This window comes from Triticum aestivum, chromosome 5B, assembly GCF_018294505.1.
Source record: "Triticum aestivum cultivar Chinese Spring chromosome 5B, IWGSC CS RefSeq v2.1, whole genome shotgun sequence".
Classification (NCBI taxonomy): Eukaryota; Viridiplantae; Streptophyta; class Magnoliopsida; order Poales; family Poaceae; genus Triticum; species Triticum aestivum.
Window position 1 is genome coordinate 278,335,785 of NC_057807.1, and position 7,519 is coordinate 278,343,303.

Below are 7,519 nucleotides of genomic sequence, written 5' to 3' on the forward strand. Positions count from 1 at the left end.
TGCCTTACCCTCCTAGGACTCTTCCCCTTCTTAACCCTAGGCGCATGGGCCTATGTGGGGCTGGTGCCCTTGGCCCATTAGGCCAAGGCGCACCCCCTTACAGCCCATGTGGCCCCCCGGGACAGGTGGACCCACCCGGTGGACCCCCGGGACCCTTCCGGTGGTCCCGGTACAATACCGATAACCCCGAAACTTGTCCCGATGCCCGAATCAGGACTTCCCATATATAAATCTTTACCTCCAGACCATTCCGGAACTCCTCGTGACGTCCGGGATCTCATCCGGGACTCCGAACAGCATTCGGGTTACTGCATATACATATCCCTACAACCCTAGCGTAACTGAACCTTAAGTGTGTAGACCCTACGGGTTCGGGAGACAAGCAGACATGACCGAGACGACTCTCCGGTCAATAACCAACAGCGGGATCTGGATACCCATGTTGGCTCCCACATGCTCCACGATGATCTCATCGGATGAACCACGATGTCGAGGATTCAATCAACCCCGTACGCTATTCCCTTTGTCTATCGATATGTTACTTGCCCGAGATTCGATCGTCGGTATCCCAATACCTCATTCAATCTCGTTACCGGCAAGTCACTTTACTCATACCGTAATGCATGATCCCGTGACCAGACACTTGGTCACTCTGAGCTCATTATGATGATGCATTACCGAGTGGGCCCAGTGATACCTCTCCGTCATACGGAGTGACAAATCCCAGTCTTGATCCATGTCACCCAACAGACACTTTCGGAGATACCCGTAGTCTACCTTTATAGTCACCCAGTTACGTTGTGACGTTTGGCATACCCAAAGCACTCCTACGGTATCCGGGAGTTACACGATCTCATGGTCTAAGGAAAAGATACTTTGACATTGCAAAACTCTAGCATATGAACTATACGATCTTGTGCTATGTTTAGGATTGGGTCTTGTCCATCACATCATTCTCCTAATGATGTGATCTCGTTATCAATGACATCCAATGTCCATAGTCAGGAAACCATGACTATCTGTTGATCAACGAGCTAGTCAACTAGAGGCTCACTAGGGACATGTTGGTGTCTGTTATTCACACATGTATTACGATTTCCGGATAACACAATTATAGCATGAATAAAGACAATTATCATGAACAAGGAAATATAATAATAATGCTTTTATTATTGCCTCTAGGGCATATTTCCAACACTCACTCAGATGAAAGAGCTCTCTAATCTGTCCAAGAGCAATGCTCCAAACCTAGAAAGGTTAGACCAAGTGCTTAAGAATTGTGCTCTGGAAGTTGTAGATGACCCTCAACCAGCTCTGAATGTGCCTCCTTCTTCAGCTGAAGCTCCTCAAGATTCTTCATGCTTTTTTGTGCTTGTGGGAGTCGAATAGCTAGATAGATAGTTCTAGTCATGATGCTTGAAGGGTAGGATAGAGGCAGAAAAAAAAGGTAGCATGACTTGGTTCTTCTTTTGCTTTATTTATGAACTGTTTTGTAAACCACTTTTGGATGATGCGTGTGTGTTTCATTTCTCATATCTAGTATGACTTCTGCTTATTGCTTATCTTATGTCATATACAAGCTTCATCCTTGTGCAAGTGTATCTTTGACCCTATGCTTATTGAATTAATGAAAGATATATAAAAATTTCATATTCATGAAAGAACATTCAAAATAATAGCATAAAATCTTCGAAGAGTGAAAATATCCAAATGTGACGCTAGTTCAAATGTAATGTTACAATCCAAATAAGTTTAAGTTTTGAAATAAAATAATTCAACTTTAAATTTAACTCGCACATATGTTTTAGTTCTCTCGCTTAAGCAGCCACATGTGCTCAATCGGATCTTCCTTAAGCTATTCATGAGTTACTCGATGTCAAATTTGTTGATCCATTTTGACAAACTCCTTAAATGTGGTAGGATTCTGATGTGAAAGTTGGATCGAACCATCTATGTTCTCAAATTCCAGACCTCCGACATCATCTTCACTCTCATCATCCATGATCATGTTGTGCATGGTCACACAACATTCATCACCTCCAACAAGGTCTTCGGATCCCATGTTTTTGCAGGTTCTCAAACAACTGCAAAGAAGGCTTGGATCACTCTAAACGCCTACTTCGTATCATTTTTTAGCTCATTCTTGTCTTTGGACAAAGTGAGCTCCTTTCTGACCAAATGGGTCAGAGATAGTCTTAACGAAGGTTGTCAAGAGAGGATATATACCATCAACCAGATAGTAGCCCATGTTGCAGTCATGAACATTGATGGTATAGTTGCACGAAAGAGTTTTTCCTTCGGTCAACCTACCAAACAATGGAGATCGCTGCAACACGTTGATATCACTGCGAGGCCCGGGTATGCCAAAGAAAACATGCCAAATTCAAAGATCTTGTGATGCAACTTGCTTAAAAAAATGATGGTATGTTTGTTAACATGGCCCTGATATTGCCCTTATGAAGCATATGAGCAGTTCTTCCATCTCCAGTGCATGCAATCAAGAGATTCAATCATACCTAGGCATCCTCTTACTTTCGAGAGTGGACCTTTTCATTGTCTGTGACTATGGTTCTCTCAAGTACAGAGGTCCAAACACCTCGAGGACCGCAATCACAAATCTAACCTTGGCGTCTACGCATGTGCTCTCAAACATCCGAACGTACTCGTCCTACGAATCAGCGGCCGTGCCATATTCCAGCATGCACAATGCAACGGTGCACTTCTGGTAACCAGAGAATTCAATTCTTCATATGACATTGTTTCATCCTGATTCACATATATTGAAAATCTCTTTCTTTAGCCATTCAAATTGCTATTATTGGAGTGCTTTCACTAATTGCTTCTGATGTGGAGGCACAAATGTTTCGGTTACGACGGATAATCTGTTATTTCATAAGACTTATAGTGCATTTTTCTTTCTGTTGTTTGACTGTATAAAGTAGTGTAACATAGTTTATCTGTTAAAACCCTATACGAAAGAAAGTAAGGTGTCAGTGCCAAAGCTTCTTCTCAAGCATCAACACATCAGACGAATAGGAATCAAAAGACAGGAAAGCAACATTAAGTACCGGAGAAAGTTGGCGAGTCAAGGTCGTGAGAGCGAGTTAACTACAGAACCGGTATCTTAAGCACCACCCCGTTTGTTGAAGAAAATGGAAGGCTCGACGGTGTTAGAAAATGGAAGGCTGGACGTTGTTTAAAAACTGAAGAAATTAATATAAATATATGTATAAAAATATAAAAAGAATATAACATCACACATGACCTCTTTTGTTGGTACTTGATTGGAGAAAAGGGGGATGGGAGCGCAAAGGGGAAAAAATCGTCGACAGCAGGGATTGAACCTGAGCGTTTCTTCCTGTTTTTAACTGCATGAAGTAGTGTAACATAGTTTATCTCTTAAAACCCTATACGAAATAAAGTAAGGTGTCAGTGCCAAAGCTTCTTCTCAAGCATCAACACATCAGATGAATAGGAATCGAAAGACAGAAAAGCAACATTAAGTGCCAAAGTTGGCGAGTCAAGGTCGTAAGAGTGAGTTAACTAAAGAACCGATATCTTTAGCACCAACCCGTTTGTTGAAGAAAATGGAAGGCTGGACGTTGTTAGAAAATGGAAGGCTTATACGAAAGAAAGTAAGGTGTCAATGCCAAAGCTTCTTCTCAAGCATCAACACATCAGATGATAGGAATCGAAAGACAGGAAAGCAACATTAAGTACAATAGAAGTTGGCGAGTCAAGGTCATGAGAGTGAGTTAACTACAGAACCAATATCTTTAGCACCACCCCGTTTGCTCAAGAAAATGAAAGGCTGGACGTTGTTTAAAAACTGAAGAAATTTAATATTAACTATATGTATAAAAAATAAAAAGAATATGAAAGCACACACGACCTCTTTTGGTGGTACTATAGACTGGAAAAAACCGATATCTTTAGCACCAACACATCAGATGAACAGGAATCGAAAGACAGGAAAGCAACATTAAGTGCCAAAGTTGGCGAGTTAAGGTCGTGAGAGTGAGTTAACTAAAGAACCGATATCTTTAGCACCATCCCGTTTGCTGAAGAGAATGGAAGGCTGGACATTGTTAGAAAATAGAAGGCTTATATGAAAGAAAGTAAGGTGTCAATGCCAAAGCTTCTTCTCAAGCATCAACACATCAGATGATAGGAATCGAAAGACAGGAAAGCAACATTAAGTACCATAGAAGTTGGCGAGTCAAGGTCGTGAGAGTGAGTTAACTACAGAACCGATATCTCTAGCACCATCCGTTTGCTGAAGAAAATGAAAGGCTGGACGTTGTTAGAAAATGGAAGGCTGGATATTGTTTAAAAACTGAAGAAATTTAATATAACTATGTGCATAAAAAATATAAAAAGAATATAATAGCACACATGACCTCTTTTGCTGGTAATTGACTGGAGAAAAGGGGATGGGAGCGCAAAGGGGAAATTTAATATCAACTATATGTATAAAAAATAAAAAGAATATGAAAGCACACACGACCTCTTTTGGTGGTACTATAGACTGGAAAAAACCGATATCTTTAGCACCAACACATCAGATGAATAGGAATCGAAAGACAGGAAAGCAACATTAAGTGCCAAAGTTGGCGAGTCAAGGTCGTGAGAGTGAGTTAACTAAAGAACCGATATCTTTAGCACCATCCCGTTTGCTGAAGAGAATGGAAGGCTGGACGTTGTTAGAAAATAGAAGGCTTATACGAAAGAAAGTAAGGTGTCAATGCCAAAGCTTCTTCTCAAGCATCAACACATCAGATGATAGGAATCGAAAGACAGGAAAGCAACATTAAGTACCATAGAAGTTGGCGAGTCAAGGTCGTGAGAGTGAGTTAACTACAGAACCGATATCTCTAGCACCATCCGTTTGCTGAAGAAAATGAAAGGCTGGACGTTGTTAGAAAATGGAAGGCTGGATATTGTTTAAAAACTGAAGAAATTTAATATAACTATGTGCATAAAAAATATAAAAAGAATATAATAGCACACATGACCTCTTTTGCTGGTAATTGACTGGAGAAAAGGGGATGGGAGCGCAAAGGGGAAATTTAATATCAACTATATGTATAAAAAATAAAAAGAATATGAAAGCACACACGACCTCTTTTGGTGGTACTATAGACTGGAAAAAACCGATATCTTTAGCACCAACACATCAGATGAATAGGAATCGAAAGACAGGAAAGCAACATTAAGTGCCAAAGTTGGCGAGTCAAGGTCGTGAGAGTGAGTTAACTAAAGAACCAATATCTTTAGCACCATCCCGTTTGCTGAAGAGAATGGAAGGCTGGACGTTGTTAGAAAATAGAAGGATTATACGAAAGAAAGTAAGGTGTCAATGCCAAAGCTTCTTCTCAAGCATCAACACATCAGATGATAGGAATCGAAAGACAGGAAAGCAACATTAAGTACCATAGAAGTTGGCGAGTCAAGGTCGTGAGAGTGAGTTAACTACAGAACCGATATCTCTAGCACCATCCGTTTGCTGAAGAAAATGAAAGGCTGGACGTTGTTAGAAAATGGAAGGCTGGATATTGTTTAAAAACTGAAGAAATTTAATATAACTATGTGCATAAAAAATATAAAAAGAATATAATAGCACACATGACCTCTTTTGCTGGTAATTGACTGGAGAAAAGGGGATGGGAGCGCAAAGGGGAAAAAGAATCTCCATCCGTTTGCTGAAGAAAATGAAAGGCTGGACGTTGTTAGAAAATGGAAAGCTGGATATTGTTTAAAAACTGATGAAATTTAATATAACTATGTGCATAAAAAATATAATAGCACACATGACCTCTTTTGCTGGTAATTGACAGGAGAAAAGGGGATGGGAGCGCAAAGGGGAAAAAGAATCGTCGACAGCAGGGATCGAACCTGCGCGGGCGTAGCCCAACAGATTTCAAGTCTGTCTCCTTAACCACTCGGACATATCGACCTTGTTGTACTATCATTCATAACAACTTATGTATCCAGTAGGCAGATATCACGTAGCATTAAATTATCAATGCCGACTGCAACCCTGGGCCGGCGAGAAACATTGCCAATTCCTTACGCGAGTTGGCGTCGTTTAAATAGAAAATGCTACGGTTGCCTTTAATGTTACGCGTGCAGTTCTGATCCCTTGGTTGTTCTGCACGTTCATGTCAGGCGCGATTTGTTCCAAAGCCTAATCTGCTGTGTAATCTTTCTGGTACATAGGTAAATGTCAACATACCCAGGCCGACAGCGATCGTCGTGGAAAAAGCAACCCCGGCCGTTAGAAATATGTATATATAAATGTGTACATATAGTACCACTTGGCGCATATGGGTGGTAAGCTATCCGAAAACAAAGAATATGTGTAAACATGCATACATTTCTTGGCTGTGGCCGACAAATATTGTTAGTTCGTCACAATCAAATCATCGTTTGGTGTGTAACTCAGAAAAAAGCACCTGCACCTGCACATCATCGACATCGACGTTGCCTTTAGCGTAACTAACCGGCATTGAGTAGATAACTGATGGCCATATATATAACCTCGTGTCGGAGTAGCTAGGATGTTGGACTTGCTGCATCCCTCAAAAGCAAAAAGAAAAAAGGAAAAAGTAGGACATGCTGCACTGACAACACACGGATGGGCCGCACCCTCCCACTGCTAGACTCTAGCTAGGATTTTAGACCGTTCAACAATTCCGTTTTTTACCGTACGTTAGGTTAACTTGTTCCATCTACGATTATATGCCTTTTTTTTAATGCCTTTTCTTATTGGGAGAAGCATCAACCTATTATAAAAGTTTACCAACTCAAACATCTTTTGTTCCGATTGGATACGATCGATCTGACACAAGGACGAGATGTGTCCCACTGGAACCTCGCTGCATCTGAGTCCTTCACAGTCGACTCGATGTACCGTGCGCTCACGCATTCAGAGGTCCCAATGGATAATAACAAGAAAAATCTGGAGGTTAAAGATTCCACTGAAAGTTAAGATCTTCATGTGGTACCTTCGGTAGGGAGTGTTGCTAACCAAAGATAACCTCACCCGTCGCAACTGGAATGGAAGCAAGAAGTGTGGCTTTTGTACTCATGACGAGACAATCAAACACCACTTTTTCTAGTGCAAGTTTGCATGTTCTACGTGGGCAATCATCCAAATAATGTCTAATCTTTATCCGCCCACATGTGTTGCCAATATTTTCGGTCACTGGCTGGACGGTATTCCTTATAGATTCAAATCGCTAATAAGGATGGGAGCGTATGCCTTGTTATGGTAGCTTTGGCTATGTAGAAATGATCTGATTTTTAATGACAAAATCTCTTCTCCTTTGCAGGTTATTTTCCGTTGTACGCAATCGCTTCGTACGTGGTCTATGCTTCACCATACGGAGTTCCAACCGCTGTTCAAGGTGGTGTGTATGCAATTGGAGCGAGTGGCCATGGAGGTTTTTTTCCAACATGGGTGGCAGCATAACCTCCGTATCGGCCCATCACATCCTTCAACATACGCATAGTGACG

General features: G+C 41.2%; 1 non-coding gene across 1 annotated transcript; it reads right to left on the reverse strand.

The window, feature by feature from the left end:
• Window positions 1-5,874: 5,874 nt before the first annotated feature.
• Window positions 5,875-5,956, reverse strand: TRNAS-UGA (transfer RNA serine (anticodon UGA)). Its single transcript has one exon. It is a non-coding gene; the product is annotated as a tRNA-Ser (tRNA).
• Window positions 5,957-7,519: the final 1,563 nt, after the last annotated feature.